Source organism: Pholcus phalangioides, unplaced genomic scaffold (genome assembly GCF_987345545.1).
Source record: "Pholcus phalangioides strain wild (caught in Gottingen) unplaced genomic scaffold, Ppha-v1.0 ptg000012l_1, whole genome shotgun sequence".
Taxonomy (NCBI): Eukaryota; Metazoa; Arthropoda; class Arachnida; order Araneae; family Pholcidae; genus Pholcus; species Pholcus phalangioides.
In genome coordinates, this window is record NW_028301605.1 from 8,009,745 (window position 1) to 8,031,457 (window position 21,713).

The following is a 21,713-nucleotide window of genomic DNA, read 5'->3' on the forward strand; positions in this document are numbered from 1 at the left end:
ACAACACCGACATTGGACTGTTGAGGACTGGGAACATGTTGCCTGGTCTGACGAGTCTCGGTTCCAATTGCTTCGAGCTGATGGACATGTACGGGTATGGAGACAACCTCATGAATCCATGGACCCTACATGTCAACAGGGGACTGTTCAAGCTGGTGGAGGCTCTGTGATGGTATGGGGCGTGTGCAGTTGGCGTGATGTGGGACCCCTGATACGTCTAGATACGACTCTGACAGGTGACAGGTACGTAAGCATCCTGTCTGATCACCTGCACCCATTCATGTCCATTGTGCATTCCGACGGACTTGGACAATTTCAGACACCCCACACGTCCAGAATTGCTACAAAGTGGCTCTTCTGACTTTAGACACTTCCGCTGGCCACCTAAATCCCCAGATATGAACATTATTGAACATATCAGGGGATGGAGAGATATAGAAGGCTTTTTTCTCAGCCAGAGATATCAAGGAAACAGTTATTTTTCCGGATATTATGCTGAGGTGAGCTCGGAAAGAAAAGTCATCCGTCTCCGCCGGGACTCGAACCCAGGCCCTCTTGCATACCGGGCAAGCATGCTACCATCTACACCACTGGAGACACATGAATCTGCCTTCCAAATTTCACGCACTGTGTCGTGAGGCGCTGAAGTAGAGGCATTAGTAGCCTCTCTTAACTTCAGGAAATGGCCCCCGGGTGGGACGGTTTAGAGAGATATAGATGGCTTTTTTCTCAGCCAGAGATATCAAGGAAACAGTTATTTTTCCGGATATTATGCTGAGGTGAGCTCGGAAAGAAAAGTCATCCGTCTCCGCCGGGACTCGAACCCAGGCCCTCTTGCATACCGGGCAAGCATGCTACCGAGTCCCGGCGGAGACGGATGACTTTTCTTTCCGAGCTCACCTCAGCATAATATCCGGAAAAATAACTGTTTCCTTGATATCTCTGGCTGAGAAAAAAGCCATCTATATCTCTCTAAACCGTCCCACCCGGGGGCCATTTCCTGAAGTTAAGAGAGGCTACTAATGCCTCTACTTCAGCGCCTCACGACACAGTGCGTGAAATTTGGAAGGCAGATTCATGTGTCTCCAGTGGTGTAGATGGTAGCATGCTTGCCCGGTATGCAAGAGGGCCTGGGTTCGAGTCCCGGCGGAGACGGATGACTTTTCTTTCCGAGCTCACCTCAGCATAATATCCGGAAAAATAACTGTTTCCTTGATATCAGGGGATGCCTTGCAACGTGCTGTTCAGAAGAGATCTCCACCCCCTTCCTACTCCTACGGATTTATGGACAGCCCTGCAGGATTCATGGTGTCAATTACCTCCAGCACTACTTCAGACATAAGTCGAGTCCATGCCACGTCGTGTTGCGGCACTTCTGCGTGCTCGCGGTGGCCCCACACGATATTAGGCAGGTGTATCAGTTTTTTTGGCTCTTCAGTGTATATTCACAGTGATATATTCTTGCAGTTGTGTGTTAGTGCATATCTGTAAAATTATATATGAAATGTGATTTTTTTTTCTTAGTGTCGAAGTATTTTTTCTACGATATTTTTTCTTATTAATTCTGGTATTACAGTCGGCCCCAGCTTAATCTGATATATCAACGATTTCGGCACACAATATCCGATTATATTTGGTAACAACTGAATTGCCATTTTACAACGTTAAGTATAGTTGTTATAATGAAAACTGATGTGAGAGGTGAAAGGGTACTAAAGACTAATATTGATTAGTAAAGCTTCTCGAAAAAATCGGACATAAAAAATGACATGAAAATTGTTTCTTATTACTAGAGAACGGAAGTTTAGGCACTAAAAATTGTCGAAATAGGCAGGCGAAATGGCACTAAAAATGCATAAAATAGGCACTAAAATAAAAAAGGGCATTTATAATTTATGGAAAAAAGGAAAAATAACTAGAACTGAGGTATTAAGGGTCTAAAAACTAGCTGAAAAATTGATTGCATTTGATCCCTCTACAGCTTTAACTATGGTTTATAATAACTGCATTGTAATGCAAGTTAAACTAATTTCAAGCCTAAAATAAAATGTCAGTACACCCTTACTATTGGTCAATTCCAGGACAACAATTACCAGACTCGGAGCCCGTAGAGAAAAGGACCTGTGGGGTTCCTTCGAGTCGCGAACAATTCTCGTTTATTTGTTGTATTATTTGGAATGATCATTATTATTTCTATAGTTGAAACATAGCTACCTTGTCCTAATATAGTAAAAAAAAAAAATAGTTTTTTTATATTGTCACGTATGTGGGACTCCTTTAAGCGTAGGGCCCTGTGTGGCCGCATTTGTCACACACCCCTGAAGGCGACTGGTAATTTTAATCGAATACTAAATATTTGTGTAAAATAAATAGCCTCTGTTGTTTGCAGTGCATTTATGGTGTAAAAATAAAAATCAGCAGAACAACATGGGACCCAAAGCCCTGTCTGCTCCTACCCCGTCTTGTGTGTGAGCCACGACGTCTCAATTGATGACCTCTTGGGACAGTCATCAGTCGGCTATGCATATACAATGCAGTCCAGTGCCTGAGCGAGACATGCTCATGTGAAGCATGTGGAGAAACAAAAATTTCTAATTTTCCTCTGCTTTGCTACTAACATGGGCTGCGTTCATCTGAAACAAAATCATTCACGTCTAACACCATCTTGTCAAAGTTAATGCACGGCACAACCCCAAGTTCTCTCTCTCTCAGAGATTACTTATTCGCCTTTAAATGAGGCTGGAAGGGGTGGGACTGACAATTAGTACCGAGAGAGTAGGAAAATTTTAAAAAGAGTAATTCTTACATTCTCAATGCTCGAAATATACGAGTTTTATAGATTATGGCCTCTGAAAATTCACTAATAAACTTAAAAATGTGTTAAAATATGCATTTATGGCAGGAAAACTTCAAAAAAGGTATTTTTACCAGAAAAGTTTGAAAATAGACAAAAAAAGACATTTATATGGCGTTTTGCCTGAACTTCTGGGCTTGACTAATTACGACGATCACAATAAGATTTTTACTTTACATTAGGAAAGTTACCGCCCTCTATTGATTCAACGGGGAACAAAAACAAAATAATTAAATGTATTTATTGAAGACAACTTTATTACTTGGAGGCCGGTACCTATTCTCAAAAGTATTTATCTCAACACTTGGTAACATATTTTCCATTAATTACAAATGTTTCATTCAATAAAAACGTTGTGTGTATAGTGGTTGACGTGCATTAACAGTTGGGGGCCTCTGAAAAATGAGAAGTAGTAGAATTATTCGAGAATTTGCTTGTTATAGGGCCTCAGAAAAATCACTTGGCCCGGGGACCCACGATGTTCTTAAGACGGCCCTGCCGACTCCTTCAAGTTTCTTCAAAAATTGTCTACTATTAATGGTTCGATTAAACATTTTCCTGAAGTAAAAATTCATCAGATTTCCCAAAGTTAAAGTACCATAAAAAGAGTTAGAGGTTAGGTATTGGATTTGAGCTAGCCACAAGAGCTAAATAAGACCATGACAAATTGCGGTCGTGTCTCCGCCTACCAATTTTTTCCCCCTTTATCTCAATAGTAGGCCTATACAGTGATACCTCGGTTTTCGTCAATAATCCGTTCGAAAACAATCGGCGAAATCCGAAGCCGATGGAAACCGAGGTAATTATTTCCATATGAAAATCAATGTAAATCCAATTAATTCGTTCTATACATATTCCAAAATAACACCAAAAAAACATTTTATATAGAATAAATATAGTGTTTAATATAGTAAAAAATCAATAAGAAATTAATATAAAATTAATACAAAAGTCTAATGTAAAGAATAAATGAACATTTAGCATGTCATTTACATTCTTATACCTTTCTGTAGACTCTTCATGGCGTATGGAAGACGACGAGAAGGGAAAGAGAGAGAGGTGCAGATTATTATTGTTCGGAAGGGGAATCCCCCCCCCTCTCCATAAGGACCTTAGGCAGTGGCGGATTAAAGTCGGTCGGGACCCAGGCGCAAAAGAATATATTGGGCCCCCAAATTAGAAAAAATTGTGAAGTTTTTGTTTTTGGGGCCTTTAGAGGTTGTGGCCCAGGGAGCGCGCCCGGTGCGTCCGCCGTTAAATCCGCCTATGACCTTGGTTATCAAGGCCCTATCTTGGATCACATCCCTTCTTGGTCTTTTGGTACTAGGACCAGCTCAAAGAGCAACAGGCCTGTATATAAAACGGTATACTATTCACACACAATCACTATACAAGTTGTACTTCAATCATAGTTAGAAAAACTGGTGGCAGATAGCAGCACTACACATAACAAGCATTACACAGAAACAAACTTCACGTCCGGTTTCACTACACGCGCGTTCCAATATGTACCAATTCGTTAGAGGTTCGCAGAGGAATATGGACGAGGTGCATGTGTGGTTTAGTAGTAGTACTAGGACCAGATTCAGAGTCAGTGAACCCATGACGCCCAAGAGAGCTGTCCAAAGGGATCTGTTTCTGCCGCCTCTTGCAGATTCGCCTAAAATGGGGTAAGTCATTGTCATTAAGGGGCCATTCAAGTATTACGTAAGCAGTTTTTTAGCCATTTTTGACCCCCCCCCCCCCGTCAGCAGCTTAGAATATTTCATATCTTCAAAAAGGGATGGTTGATGACGTAAGCAACCTTCAAACCCCCCTCCCCCCATTGTCATCAAAAGTCTGCAAATCCGAACCTCCCCCCCCCCCCCCCGATGCTGACGTAATACTCGAATGACCCCTAAACAAGTTGCAGCCTTCTTCTTCTTCTTCTTCCAAGGGCTGCTGGAAACTTCCTTCAGTCCCATGGCATTGTGTTTGGCCAGACGCGCGGGGTGATGACAGTGAGAAGAAACAACGCCACACTGGTCAGGAGAACGAAAATTAACAACGAGGTCACGTGAGGACGCCGACGAAATCCTAGCCAACCGAAGAAAAAAACCGAGACAAATTTTTTTTTTACGGGAAAAAAACCGACGATAACCGAAGTTAACGGAAACCGAGATATTACTGTGTATTATCACAAATTTTCCCAGAAAATTCTCAACTTGAAAAAGTAACCGCGGACCAATAAATTTCAGTTATAGGAAGCAATTTGGTTCCTATATAACAACGACCATACAAAAAAAAATTGGTAAAATAGAAACACATGGAAGATAATTCACCCCGAAACCAGATCTGAATAACCAATTTAGTACTAGTGAAAGCCGATAGAGAGCACCCCCTTTCTAAAAAAGGCTAACTACAAACACAAAAAAAATTTCTCCATCAAAACATATTTCAAAAACCAATTTTTTTTTTAGGCTAGGGCTAGAAATTCGCTTGTCAGTTACAGCTTATATCCTATTTTTTCTTTCCCCCTCCTGACTGTCGACAGGAAATTAGGACCATCACTTTCGAAGCAGTTATCAGTTATCAGTCCGATTCCCGGTCATAGAGTTAAAGCTTGCGTGAAGGGAGGTAGTACCAGAAGCAAAAAAAAAATCTATCGACGGCTATATAAGCGCCGATTCCGCACTGATTGCCGATCTAGCCAACAAAAAAAAAAACGCTTATCGACGATCTAGTTTTCGGGAGAGAAGCGGGAGGTCTATTTTCGATTCCGGGTATCGTAGATAGAGGAAGCACGGGGCAATATCGCCCCCCCCCTTTTTTTTTTTTTTGGCAGCCAGCAATGGCTGGTGCGGCAATCGGCAATGCGAGCGAGATACCTATCAGGCAATAGGAGCTGGTAAAGCAAAAAAAAAAAAAAGGTTGAAAATGAGAGAATTTGACTGAAAATGGGGGAGAAAAATGCGTTTTTTTGTGTTGGGGGAAGGGGGAGGCTGAGAAAGTATTGCTGTGTAAATGGGTGTGAATGATGGTAGCGACTGATTATTATTTGCCATTTTTACATGTTCTAAATGATGACGAAACGGTTTTTTTCTCCTCCCCGGTGGGTTAGAAATGAATTTTTGCCCGTTTTTTCTTTATCGACGGACATATCATATAAGGATTTATGTGTGTATTGTAGTATAATAGAGTCGCGGAAAAACAACTTGCGTGGAATTTATTATTCAGATAGAGCGCGTTTTGAGTTACATTGACCGTGGTCATATTTTTTAATGTGGAAGGATATGGCTGTGTTGGCTGGTAAATAAAACTTTGGTTTTTTTTTTTTGGTTTTTTTTTGGGAGGGGGGGAATTTATCACAGTATTCAAAAATTTGTATGAAAATTCTGAAATTGTTTATTGTATGAAGTTATTATTTAAAAATGAAAATTCTAAAAATTGTATTATTTCTCGACTAATGGAAAACTGTGAGGCAAAAAAAAAAATTCTGTTTCAATGGAAAAATTTAGAGTGAAAATTTATGTAGCCTATATATATATTTTTTCTATTTTTTCCATTTTTGGAAAATCCAGGGCGAAAATTCCATTCACTTCGATTTCCTATTTTTTTGAATTGGTGTCATTCAAGTATTACGTCATCATCGATGGGGGGGGGGGGGGGAAGGGGGTTTCCGATTTGCTGACTTTTGATGACGAGGTGGGGGGGGGGTTTGGATAATGCTTACGTCATCGATCACCCTTTATGAAAATATGAGTTAGGATTCAGAGGGGCAGAGCTGATGACGAAATTTTGTTGACAAGAGGAGGGAGGGGGGTCAGTGTTTTGCTGACTTTTGCTGACGGGGGGGGGGTCAAAAATGGCTAAAAATTTGCTTACGTAATACTTGAACGGCCCCATTCGTGAAAAATTCTGAGCGAAAATTTCATTCATTTTGAATTCTTTTCTTTTTTTTTGGGGGGGGGGGGGGAGGTATTTATGTTTATCATGCGGAACACAAAAAAAAGCTGTCACGGAACCCCACGGTTGCGCGGAACACCAGTTGGAAACCCGTGCTCTTGATTCTCAGAGTTCCAAGCCCAGAGTTCCCAAGGCCAAGTTGTTCTAGTGCGGTGCATTATATCAATCTTGTAGTAAATTTACAGCGTAAAACATTGAAAAATGCATGAGAATGATCCTCATGGTCCTCACATTTTCCAGGCAAAGATTTCTCACAAGACCTACAGCAAATTTACAGCATGAAAAAACAAAAATAAAAGATTATATTCGTTCCGGGGCCCGGTCTAGAGTTCTGTCAGCCTCACCCTTGAGAAGGGGGACCATGTCCCCGAGCCTTTCCTGGTTGCCTTAGATTCACATAAAAAGGCATCATAATATGAGATATGGCCCTAATTATCCGAAGTTTATCCAAATTCTAGCTAGTACAGTACTTTCAAACAGGTATGAGGGCCCTTGATACTGTTAAGACAAGGGTTCGTAACTTATGCGTTACGACCATTGGGTCGCGGTGGCTTCTAAGACGGGTCGTTCAAAACCAGTAACAGCCAAGGGCTCTTGAGCTTCAGAGAAGGGTCAACGAACCTCCTTTCAGCAAAAGGTTTTTGAATCAGGGGTCACAACCCAAACTTGATTCGCAGGTACTTCTGAGTTGGGTCGTACAAATCCAATACGAGCCAGGAGCTCTTGAGCTACGGGACCCGATCCAAAATTGATTCGCAAAGGCTTCCGAGAAGGTTCAAACGAATCTATTTACAGCTAAGCTTTTTTAACCATTTGTCACGACCCAAACTCGATTCGCAGGTATATGGCTTCTGAGTTGGGTTGTTCAAATCAACTAACAGCCAGGAGCTCTTGAGCTGTGGGTCGCGACTTAGACTTGATTCGCAAGGGCTTCCTGCACGAGTCGTCACTAATTTTACTGATTACAAAAAACAGACAGTCCCATGGGTCGCGAAACTGATCTATTTGTTGATTTTGGGTCACGGCTGGGAAAAAGATCAAAGAACCCCTGTGTTAAGAGAACCCTGCGCAACCATGAAAAAAAATATGTGGTTTGAGGAAACCCCTTCACATCATATTTATTTTAAGAATGAATAACACCGCATTATATATATATAGTCACTTCAATAACAATAACAATAATATTTTTATCCTTTTCCAAAAAACAGGAGAAATTCCCACAGTACAATCAAGCGATACTATGTGTGTACTGTATTTTTTTTCTTTTTTTTATTGTAGTGCCGAAGTACACTTCCTCCCATCGACACACACACACACAACACTGATCGACACCACTTTTTTGAAGTGGATTCTCCTTTCACTGCATCTTTCCATTCAAATGCTCATTTTCTCTGCTCTTGTCCCGGGTTATTCATACAGGTAAAAGTTCTTTCAATGAAATATAAAAAAAAGGGACCGCAACCAACAAGGGTTCAGTACCTATACTGGGTCCCTTTTATGAAAATCCGTTCCGCCTAAGGGCCCAAACACAAATCAGATCGGCGTTCAAAAAAGGGAACCATTTTTCTACTAGGTAAATCGGGTACTTCTCAGTACACTTCAGTATACTTCAGCTGCCCCTACCTACTATATAGGTATCTTCTAGCCTGTATGTCGCCTGTGACCTAGGAGGGGTCCTGCGACAGTAGTGACTGACTCTTTTAGTATAAGTACGGTACAGTAGTACACTATACAATATCGTTTCGCGGTGCTACCACAGTTGAGTGGGCCCCCCCTACCCGACTGTACAGAAGAAAAAAAACTTCATAATTTACTATATGGTCGATTGCCCCCCACGTCAAGTTATCGTTGCCAATAAGTGAGCTACTGATCAATGGAACTGATTTAGAGGATGGTTTGACAAGCCATTCTGGTAGGAAAAAGTAGGAGGGTCACAGTTTCCCCCCACCACCAGCACGTTTTTCGGTCCATGGGGCCCCCATCATATCAGCGACAGAAGTCAATTCTGTATATAACCTTTTTAACTTTTCCATGTTCCCCCCTGTGCTTGCGGAGTTTAATATAGCGTTTTCGGTGACTATTCTCTCTCCTTTTTATGAGTATATGACTCGGTAAACCCCCCCCCCCCGCCAGCAGCAACAACAATTCTCATTTTTCTTGGGGGGAGCCCCCTCCCCTCAAGTCATGTTCACACCGTGTCGGTGTCAACCAGTGAATCGGTTTTGAGGATCTAGTGTTATTATATTGAGAAAGGATAAGAGTAGTTGGGGGGATTATAACTGGTGTGATAATATGGATGGTGTCCAGGCGCCACAGACGGGAGTCCCGAGACCCGGGAGAGTCACAGGCGATGAAAATGATATGGATGATGGGGGGGGGGGGAGTCTTTAGAGGGATTGAAAGGGGGTTCTGTACCCGCTACTGATCTCATTACCCATGAGTAATGAAGATTATGGAGATTACATGTTCGGGAAGTGAATGTTTTTGGAGAATGAATTTCTATTATATGAGTGAATAAAAATTGGAAATGTTGTCGTGAATTTTTGGGGCTATCACCAAGCCCCATACCCTAAACTTATAATGAAATCTAAATCTCTAAACTACACAAGTTAATTGCATTTCATCGGCTGCACGTAAGAACCGGAGTCGCCCTTGGCAGTCACGGGTCCTGGTGCGAATGTAATTGCAGGGCCCCTTTCGCGTTCAGCGGAGTTTTAACGGAGGGCAATTAGAGCATTGGGCCCCAGAATCAAACAGAATTATCGAATGCTTTCACTAATTCTGGAATGATTTCTTTATTAAATTCTAAATTTTCATTTATCCTGGAATTATTTCTTTCTTTAATTCTGAATTATCATTAATTCTCTGGAGTTATTTCTCTCATAAATTCTGGAATCATTTCTTTCATTAGTTTTGAATTTTCATTCATCCTGGAATTACTTCTTTCATTAATTCTGAATTTTCATTTTGATTCTATAATCATTTCCTGCATTAAATTCTGGATTTTTATTTATACTGGAATTACCTCTTTCATTAATTCTGTGGGGTTATTTCTCTTATTAATTCTGCAATTATTTCTTTATTTTATTCTGCAATTACTCCTTTCATTTATTCTGAATTTATTTCTTCCATTTATTCTGTAGTTATTTTTTCACCAATTATGAAATTATTTCTCACTTAAATTTTGAAATTATTTCTCGCTTAAATTTTGAAATTATTTCTCACTTAAATTTTGAAATTATTTCTCACTTAAATTTTGAAATTATTTCTCATTTAAATTTTGAAATTATTTTTTACCTGGCCCGTATTTCATCATTTTTTTCACGCTGTAATTTCACTGTAGAGAAAGGGGGGCAATGAAAAATCCTTTTCTGGCTAGGCCCGCTAAAAATACACACCCAGATGTCCGGCGGTATGACGTGAGGACTTGAATTCTGGGCCGCAGAAGCGTCTATGGGAGACGTTTCATTTCTCTACTACTGTCACATTTCACTACTACTCTCCCATGGAAGTCTCTACGGCCCAGAAACCCACATATCATACACCGCGAGACAATTACGGTCTTCTAAAAGTGCAGGTAAGTTGGTATCCTCTCACTCTCGCGGAGTATAATATGTGCGTTTCTAGGCCGTAGAAACGACTTCTATGGGAGAAAGTAAATGTGACGTCTTCCATAGAAGCTTCTACGGCCCAGAAACGCACATTTCACTGCTACTGCAGGGTGTACTGTAAGTGTTAATGTGGCGTTTATTTCATCAACCGACTTTCGTAGAGGTGTGATTACAATTTTTAAAAAAATGCTCAAAATTCGTTCAAAAATTACCCTGTGCCAGTTTTGAGAGAGAGAATACAGTGTGTCACTAAAAAAAGAAATGTGAATTTTTATACGATCATCCCTTGTCCTCTAACTTCCAATTAGGAAGGTGTTGCCCGGTATCCGCCTCAAATCAAAAGAAAAAATCCCATGTTCTTAAGGGGTCGTTCAGTTATTACGTCAGCATCGACGGGGGGAGGGGGGGGTTTCGGGTTTGCTAACTTTTGATGACAGGGGGGGAGGGGGGTTTGAAGGTTGCTTACGTCATCAACCACCCCTTTTTGAAAATATGAAATGTTCTAAGCTGCTGGCGAAATTTTGCTGAGGGGGTTCAGTATTTTGCTGACTTTTGCTGACAAGGGGGGGGGGGTCAAAAATGACTGAAAATATGTTTACGTAATACTTGAATGGCCCCTAAGTGCAGTATTCGCTAAGATATTTGAATTCAGAAATCGAAGAAAAGTTATGAAAGAACAGAAGAATCTAATCTAATGGACAACGCTCCTTTCCCCCAACTTTCTCCGATTTGTGAACTGGAATATCTTGCATTTAGAAAGCTCGAATTTTTTTCGTTGACCTCTGGAGAGACGGCAGCCTTCACGGTGTGGCTAGAGTTCCCTGATCAAAGTCCGAAAAGGAATGATTTGGGATCATCGCCTATATTTCTTCGTGATATTTATGCAAAGCCGCAACTAGGGGAGGAGCAGGCGGGTCTGGTGCCCCGGGCGGTGAACCAGAAGGAGCGCCGAATTCACCCTTTAACTGCTTCTTCTACGTTACAAGGGGTGCCAAAATGCCGGCTTGCCTCACTATGCGGTAATACTTTATATATATATTTTTGTGTGCTGTAAGTGCTAATGTGGCCTTTATCACATCAACCGTCGGTCGTAAAAGTAAGATTCCACTATAGAAAATGCTTGAAAGATGTTCAAAAATTACCCTGTACCCGTTTTGAGAGTGAAAATACAGTGTGTCACAAAATAAAGAATCCAAATTTTTAATGCTGTCCTTTTCCAGCATTTCTCCGATTTCGGAATTCGAATATGTTAGCGAATATTGCACTTAGAAATTTGGAGTTTTTTTTCTGTTGGCCTCAAGGGATGCACAGCAACTTTCTAATTGGAAGTTAGTGGACAGGGGGACCGCATGAAAATTTAGATTTCTTATTTTGTTACACACTGTATTTCCACTCTCAAAACTGGTATAGTGTAATTGAACGCCTTTTGAGAATTTTTTAAATTGAAACTATATCTCTCTACGAAATACGGTGGGATAAAGCACAGGGTACCATGTATAACTGCCAATACTTTTACAGAACTACGAACATTTTTAACGAAATTTTGATTGAAAATTGCGAACCATTTAACTGCACCGTGGCCTGAAAATAGTTTACAAAAAACTCAAGTGGTCTGCAACCTATTACAAAGAAATTCAAGTGGCCCGTGCTCACAAAAAAGTTTGAGCACTCTTGAATTATGAATTATAATGTACATATGTACATAACACAGAAAATGCTAAATCTTTATATTTGTAGCCTCCTCGCCTCCTCCAACGCCAACTCGTTGGGCAATTTGCCTGTTGTGGCGTTGTTTTTGTATTTGTAGCTATGAAGTGTGCGTCATGCAAGCCAGTGTTCTTCAATCATTTTTTTTGCAGCTTCTCAGACACATGAAAGAAATTTTGCGGACAGGCGAAAAATAACCATCAGAAATACATTGCGGATTGACAGTCAGCCCAAGATTAATCGGATATCAACAATATTAGCACACATTATCCGATTAAGCGGGGGGGGGGAAACAATTCAATAGCAATTTTACAGTGTTGGTATAGTTTGTATATTGAAAACTAAAGAAGGATCAATATCAATAAAGCTTCTCGAGAAAATCAGGCATCAAAAATGAAATAAAAATTATGTTTAATTACAATGATCATATTACCTAAGATTTTGACTTTTCATTATGAAAGTTAGCGCCGTTTATTGGCTCAACAGGGAACAAAAACAAAATAATTATACGTACGTATTGAAGACTACTTTTGGAGGCCGTTACCTACTTTCTCAAATATATTCATTTTAACTTATTTTAACATATTTCCTATTAATTCTAAATGTTTTATTCAATAAAAACATTATTTGCATAGTGGTTGATGTATATTAACAGTTGACGTGTATGAATAATTGATGTGTGCAAGAAAATGTTCCATCTAAATAATGTCAAATTAAATGTTTGAAAGTGTGTTTTTATGCGGCTGAAACATAGATTTCACGAAATTCTTACTCCCTTTATTGAACATCAAGCGATTGACCCAAGCATAGTGACGAAGTACTTAAGAGTAAACATAGACACTCGCCTGAACTTCAGCTATCATGTCGAGCAAGTGATAAAAAAAAAATCCCAAACTGCAATGGGAAGTCGTCACCGTTTTTGCTACCCATAGTCACATGTATCACTAAAGAACAAGAAAATAATGTATAAACAAATTTATCAGACCTGTTCTTACATATGGTGCTCCGGCTTGGGCTTTCACTCAGAAAAGTAAATATTTGCAACCTCCAGAAACATCAAAATTATATTCTCAGGTGCTCCAAAATACTTCAGACTAACCGATCTGCACTCTGATCTTCAAATTCCATCCATCTACAAATACATAAAGAAACTGTCCAGAAAGTACTTTGAGAAGCAAGATGCTTCTGAAGTGGATGTTATCAGCTCAGCATCCAACTACCCAGCTGAACAGAAATTAGCACAGCTAAGACCAAAGAATATCTTGGTTACAAATTTTAGAAAGGAATTTTAATCGTCATGGAACAAGCAATAATGGTTAATCATACTGAAGTTATGATTTTGAAAAACCATATATTTTTTATTAATAATGTACCACAGCATAGTATAGATAAATATTACTATAAATAAATTACATCAAATTTTTTTGTAAAATGCTGCAAATGATGGCAATGTTAATCACACACACACACTACCAATCAATTTCCTTTTTAACATAGTAGAGTGAGAATATTTTATGTAAATACAGTTATTCACTAAATTGATTATTGTAATAATTGAAAGGTATATGATATGAACGCTTAGTGAATTATATAACCATTTGTTATGTGACCTATCGGCGTATATTTTTTAATCTAATATATTATTGTCAGATGTTCAAAATCACATCAAATGTGTCTGATAGTATTGTGAGGAGTGGATTAATATGTTCTGTAAATTCTAATAACCATTTGTAATCTTCCCCTCAATTTTACTTTTTTTTTTTTTCTAATATGTTTGTCAAATGTTTAAAAATCACATTAAATGGTTTTGTTGGAGCTTTCGTGTATATACATATAATTTTTCTCTGAATGGAAATATATTGTAAAACATGCTGTAAACTTATGTTGTAAAACTTTGGTATAATTTTTGCAATTTGTGGCAAAGTGGGTCATTTTAATGAAATTGAATTGTTTAATATTGCAGATATTGAGAATATATGCAATTTTCGAGATTTATTTTTTAAAGTATGTGTAATCTGATGTGGTAAAAGATGTTTCAACCTCTGAAAACTGTCGACAATGTAAAGTATACTAATTATAATGTATTTCACGAAAAAAAATATTCAAATGATCTGATGACCATATTTCATTGAGGAAAATTAAATTCGGGGGAATCTTAAATAATAATCCGTGAAATATACGGGACATTGCCAATTGTCCTCACAAACATCGGAAGAAGCAGGTACAATCAACAATCGTAATTAAAATTCGAAAAAAAAAAAATGAAAACAAAATATTAAACCTGACAGATGTATGAGACGAATATTTCTAATTTTTACCATAATTATCATAACATAATTTATATTATGAAAATGGCGTGTGTGTTCACGACTTTAGTAATTATTACAAATTCAAATAAGTATCGTTGAAAAAACGGCACAAATGTATAAAAAAAATTTCAGAACAACAAAAATTACAACCATGTCCCGTAATACGGAACGCAAGTGGCCCGTCAAATTGTTTCAGACATTTTACTGGTCCTTGTTTTCACAGAAAGGTTAAAAAACAACTGCTCTGTACACACCCATCCATAACAGACAAATATCCGTTAATGAGAGATTTAAACTTCTGAGACAATATTTCCGGCGACGTTAGAGGGGAAGTAAATAATGTATCAAATAATGTCTACGAAGTAAATGACCGCGTGGAAACGGAAGGAGATTAATCACGGATCTCTGTGTCGTTAACCACTTAAATAAAGACCCAAACGCATTGGCCATTTACTAACATAAAAGCCCAGTTTTTTTTTAAAGCCCCCCCCCCCTCCTCCTATATTATTTTTGTTCCAAAGAAAAAGGTCAATAAATAGAAAATTCCCGTTGACTGGAGCCAGGGCAATAAATAGCCCCCGTGGAGTAAAAGTTCTACACCAGCAAGATCTTTGGAAAAGATATCCCTCCGGGGCCAGTCAGTAGGGCTATATATCTTGGACTGGATTCCCAAAGACCAATAAATGGCCTTCTTTTGAATGGATATGTCGAGGGATATATCTCAATATAAAAAAAGGAATGCTTTCTCCACCTGCTGCTATATGTACCACTGTATTATCGGTATACATGCGTCCACGTGGGCGTTATATGGACGAACCGTCAATGGAATTATTCCATGTTACGAGTGTGGATCATGTAAATAAATTTCACATTTAGCATGTTGTTGTAGTGTGTGTGTGTGTGTGTGTGAAATATTTATAGTCCTGAATGTTTTCATGGCTTTTCCTTTTATTTGGGAATCGTTTTCACACGTAGGGGGAATGGTCTATCGATTGTGGACAGCTTTTGGGTTTTCTATTCAATGTCAATGAATGAGGTTTATTATTGCTGTTGGAATTTGACGGGTTTTTCGGAATAAAATCTGAGATAATCCGACATGAACAGAACTGGCGAAGATTGATTGTAATTTTTTAAAATTTCGGGAAAGAAGGATTTTACGGTAATAAGAATATTAGGACTTGCTCACATTTTTGAATACTTTTGAATATTGTATGTTTAATAAATGGCAATGGTTGTTTGCAGTGATTTTATGGTGCAAAAAAAGAAATTAAATGAAAAATAAAAACAACATGGGCCTCACACAGAGCCCTGTCTGCTCCTACCCCGCCTTGCGTGAGACATGACTTGCGAGATTATGATTATTTTAATTGGAATAGCGAGACTTTTTAGCATTGACTAGGCGAGGTTTTGGAGTTACTGTAACAGAAATATCGAGACTTATCGAGGATATATATCTTGGACTGAATTGCCAAAGTATCAATAAATGACCCTCTTTTGAATGGATGTGTAAAGGCTATATCTAATATAAAAAATTAATGTTTTCTCTATGCCCCCCCCCCCAAAGGTAGGGTTGACAGGGCTCCAGCCCTGGAACCGAGATGATTCTCATCATTTTTGTTTTTTCACGCTATAAATCCACTATGGGGGGGGGGGGCGGCGCCAAAAATCCCAGCCTGTGGGGGCCATATCTTTCTCCACCTGCTGTTATATGTACCACTGTATTATCAGTCCAAATGCTTCCACGTGGACGCTGTGCAGGAATCGTCAGTGGAATTATCCCATCTTGTAAGTGTAGATCATGTAAATAAATTTCACATTTAACATATTGTTGTAGCGCGCCCGCGCGCGCGCGCGTGTGTGTGTGGTCATGGCTTTTCCTTTAATTTGGGAATCGAGACTTGCAGCGAGATTCAGATTCCTTTATTAGGAGGAATATCGAGACTTTCGTTGTTGAGGCTAGGCTCTCAATTACTGTAATCGAGGCTCGAGACTTGCATTATTGAATGTTGAGGAGAGATTTTTGAGGTTTTTGTAACTTCTATAAGAATATCGAGACGTTGTATTGTTGAAGCGAGACTTTGGAATTACTGTAATAAAACTATCGAGACTCATTTTTGAAGAGAAGTTTTAGAATTACTGTAACAACAATATGAAGACTTACTGTTGAACGTTGAGGCGAAGTCTCCGAAAAATTCAGATAGGTTTAAAATGAATATCAAGACTTGCATTGTTGAGGTGAGGTTTCAGAGTTTCAGTAACAGAAATATCGAGACGCTCTGTTGGGTGTTGAAGTGAGGTTTTCAATATTCGGATAACTTTGATAAAAACCATTGAAATTTGCATTGTTGAAGGGAGGCTTTCGAGATTAGGAATGAGAGAGATTTACATCGTTGTGAAGTTTTGGAAGAGAACTGCTGAATAAAAATATCGATACTTTTATCCAACACTTTCTGCGAAATTCAACGACCGCTCAAGTCTCCTATGCATTTCGAGGATTACGCAAATTTTCTGCTTATTTCTGGAACTAGCTTCCTACGCATTTCGGAAAGATACGTGCGTACCTATCCTACGCATACCTAGGGATACGAGCGTTACGCATTTCAAATGGTACGCACTGTATAATTTCTCAGCATTATAGGGCTATTCAGGTCTCCAACGCACGAAGAACGCATGGCATGCTTTCTGCGCATTTATAGTTGATCACGCTTTTCTAGGATCACGCCCACTTCTCCTACGCATAACTCAGGGTATAAACGAGCTCCTTGCATTTCTAAGGGTTTTTGTAGCATAGAAGTTTCAGAAATATTTGGAAATATTTTAAATCTATGGGTGCTCATGTTGAGCTTTTCGTCAGAGATTTTGATTTATGAATAAATTCTTTGTGTGCTCCAGGCACGAGCTCCTGATAAAGTTACTGAAGGTGCTCGAGTGTCCATGGTTACCAACAACACTGTTTAGAGACCACGATTATTTATCAATTAATATTTGTGCATGTGGGGTTTTTTATTTATTCATTTTTTTTAACGTATTTCTTAGTGTCATTTTTTATGCATTTTCCCCTTGCACATGTTCGTGTGCGTGAATATGTTATTGCTTTTTTTACCGATATCCCCCGCTATTTCTGTCCAATTTTATTGATTGTTTGAATTGGGCACCTGTGAAGCTAGAGCCTAGGACCTTGCACAGGTTTGTATATTAAATAAAATATAAAAATAATAATAAAATCTTTAAAAAAAACGAACAGTACAAACGTAATCTCTACCATTAGAAACCTCTTCAGGAATGCTGTAACAAATTCGAAACGGGGGTTACAGATAAAAGATAAAGGTTACGGAAAAGCAAAAAAAGACACAGAATAGCCACCACGATCCTCCCTTTGACAACGGGACAAAACGACCCCACTCCCCATAACCCATTTACGTAGGTAGTCTCCATAAAGCCAATTCTGGAAACACGAAAGTAAATGGACATCGATAGATAACTCTTTTACCTCGTTCCACCATTTTGGGCCCCCACCATACGGGAAAGTGAATATAAACCAGGACCTAATTAAGGGGTAGCCCTCTTGTCCTCTCACCCCGAACACCCTGAAGCCTTTTCCGAGAAGAAAACTGACCATTTTGAGTGCAATAATGGCACAGGGGAGGGACCCACACACGCACAGTTCGTGTGCAGTCAAGAAAGGGTACACCATAGGAAAAAAAAGAAATGGCTTTTTTTTTAAGTAAGACATTTTGTAGAAAGTGAAAATGAAGATCCATTTCCTTTTGGTCTTTTTCCTCGTTATTATTTCTTTTAGGGGGCCACCAGCTGAGAACTTTTCTTAAGGAATGGGAGGAGGAGATGGTACTGATGATGATGAAGAACTTCACTCACTATTTTTAATAGGGAGGTCTACAAAAACTGGAATCAGCACCTGTAAAAATAGGCCCCCTAGATAAAAAGAGACTCGCTCTCTCTTCCTATTATGTTTCGGAATGGAAAAGAATTCAACGTATGGATATCGAAATAACAAATGGGTGGGAAGGTCTTGTTCGGACGCTGACATTGATACACAGGGCCACCTGACGGGGGCGCATTGGTTTTTACAATACCTTGCGATTCTTCGCGTGGGCCGAGGGGGGGGGGGGTCAAAGGTTAGTTCAGTATACGCCAAAAATCACAGAGTAAATACATTTTCTGGGGTAGTAAAATTTTATTTCGGTTATTAAAATTTATAGTAATTTTGAGAAAAATCACAAAGTAGTAGATTCTTTAATTTTTGTGTTGATGAAATAATCACAGCCACCTCTCTCCCCCCCCCCCCGGTCTTGATGGGAGCCCTGTATAGGCTAGAGTTTTCGGCAGCAATTATACTGATTTTTTTTGTAAATTTTCTGGAGTAAAAAACAAGCATAAAGTTATTGAAAATATTGGGATGAGATCGAAAATATTGAGGAGGCTCTCCCCCCCCCCTCCCCAATATTTCAATATATATGATTGGGATTGTGGCAAATATATTGTAGGGTAGGGGGGAGAAATATTTTGGCCATCTTAACAGCGTCATGGACCAAAGACCGCGGACTAAGTTCCAAATCGTATCTTCATCAGGCTCTGTGACAATTTTCAATTTTAGCAACCACTTCCGTTGGGGGGAGGGGGAATGTAGCCGCAATAAGAGAGTCACAAGCTGGTCTGGTACCCCGTGAATCCTGTGATCCCCTTCAACCGCTCTTTCACCACTTCACTGGTTAACCAAATGCCTACTTGTCAAGTAGGCTGCTGTATTATTTAATTTTGGCCCTAGTTCCCTAAAATTCGGGGGGGGGGGGGTTATGATTTTATAGCATACGTCAATATGGAGGGGCTTCGGAAGTATTTTGGAGCTCATCTTCAGTTTCAGTTAATTTCTGAAGCACCCAAAGAATTTCTGAAGCACCCAAAGAATTTCTGAAGCACCCAAAGAATTTCTGAATTTCTGCATCTTGTAATAACGGCTTTGCGTATTTTTGGCCCTGTATGTTATGCAAACATCAAACATGGCTCCCGCTCTGTCCCTTGTGTGATATAAGAAGGCTACCTTGCGGGTGGGCCATGCTGGGGGTGGGGGAAAGAAAAAGCCCGCCAGCCACCAAGACCACGGGCCGAACGCCGGCCGGGGCATTGCACAACCGGGCCTCTGACCCATTCAAAGGACCACAAACACGAAACACCAAACATGGCCCCCGCTCTGAAGCAGATTAGCTAGCGGCAGGCATCCCCGGAAATCCCCGCCGGCCGCCAAGGAGCACGGGCGGATCACCCGCCGGCACCTCGCCATCGAGCAAGAGACCAACTAAAACATCCCGAGCCCTATATGTTATGTAATATACCACGTACCCCCCCCCCCTTCCGGACCGGAGGTGTACGCGAGGGAAGAGGTTCGGGCGCTCCCCCCCAAAAAAAAAACCATCGAAAATTTTTTTATTTTTTCGTAAAAATAAATTTGCATCGAAAGAAAAACTTTTGTACACGCTTTTCTAACCAATGCCTGTTAATTTCAATGCTTTTGAAGGTTTGTTGCTCAAAATCTCTCAGCAAGAAGTCCCCTTTTGCCGCCTTCCTAAAGGTCGCCTCTGAGTCCTCCCCTGCCCCGTCGTAACTAAATATTTCACTGACTAAATGAAGTGAAAATACCTCAATAATTAGCGTCTATAAAAATCTGAGACCAACTTTCGGATCACTTAACGATAGTCAATACCGAAGAAAATCCATTTAAGTGGTATTTAAATGATAATATATTTAGAGAGTTTTCAATACGTTCATACAACGGCCGTGTGTGAAAAATCTCAATTAAAGGATGGATTTATTCCTTCCACTCCTCATTCACGATTTTCCGTTGGAAGGAGAAGGGGGAGTGCAACATTTTTCAACTGTGATTATCGGAGAACGGAAGAGGGGGTGGGGATTTTATCATGTGATTGGTACTGATTTGATTTGGTTTTATAAAGCGGCTGATTTTATTAACCGGTGGTTTTTTATTGGTGGCGAGTAGGGTTATTCACTATAGGGCGTTACTGAAGGACACATATGTTCAACCCATGGTCCCGGGCTGAATCCAGTCCTCGCGGTCATCTGATGTGGCCCGTGCCCTCAAACTAATTTTGTAAAAATGAAACTAAGCGACACATTCTCAGATCCATTGATTGACCCGCAGCGTAGGTAGGCTATATAAAAATCACTTGAGCGACCTGGGCTACATTTACTGATCACTTAAGTAACCTGTGGCGCTGTTCCAGATCACTAAATAAAGTTGCCCGCGACATGTTTTTTCTAATCAATGAAGTGGCTCGCACTCTCCTAAAAGTTGAACATCCCTTACTGTAGGGGTTAGTCGTACTGTATCGTACTGTATTTCTTTACATGGTCGAAGATTTACCCGGTTTGATCTGAAAGGTAATTTAAGACTTATTTTACATTCAAAATCCTAAACGGCGTAATCACTGGCGTACGCAAGGGGGGGGGGCAGTGCCGTCTTAACGCATGGGCCCACCCGGGCACGGCCCGGGGGCCTCAGAAAAACGAGAAGTAGAATTTTTTGAGAATTTTCCAGGTAGGGCTTTAGAAAAATCACTTGGCCCGGAGGCCCATGATGCTCTTAAGACGGCCCTGAATTTGGATTCTAACTCCCCCCCCCCCACTCCTCAAGCCGAGATTATAGTGTTATTTTGCAGGAAAAAACTTAAACCCCCATTGAGAAGAAAAACAAATTGCCCCCCCCCCCGCCTCCCTCGAGAAAATTCTGCGTATGCCCTATGGGCGTAATAATGTTTCGGACTAAAAAATCAACAGCTTAATGAAGTGGAAAAAAAAATCTCAATAATTAGAGTCTATAAAAATCTGAGTCTAAAGTTCGAATCACTTAACGAGAGTCAATACCGAAGAAAATCCATTTAAGTAGTATTTAAATGATAATATATATATTTAGAGAGTTTTCACAACTGTTCATACAACGGCTGTGTGTGTGTGTGTGTGAAAAATCCCAATTAAAGGATGAGTTTATTCCTCCCACTCCTCATTCATGATTTCCCGTTGGAAGAAGAAGGGGAGTCGGGGGGGGGGGGGAGGCCGCAGCAGCATTTCAACTGCGATTATCAGAGAACGGCGTGACAAATGGGGGGCGCGATCATGCAGTTCATAACAGCTGCTGCTGCTACTGTGGAAAAATCCTTAAAAGACGCCCTATCATCACGCATCCTCCGGCATCCACTAATATCCCCCATGAATCGGGTGTGAGTGAATACGCCACTCTTCCTCTCTCTATACATT

At 40.0% G+C, this 21,713-nt stretch overlaps 1 non-coding gene across 1 annotated transcript; it reads right to left on the bottom strand.

Moving 5' to 3' along the window:
- Nucleotides 1-524: 524 nt before the first annotated feature.
- TRNAT-GGU (transfer RNA threonine (anticodon GGU)) lies at nt 525-598 on the bottom strand. Its single transcript has one exon. It is a non-coding gene; the product is annotated as a tRNA-Thr (tRNA).
- Between the last annotated feature and the right edge of the window lie 21,115 nt (nt 599-21,713).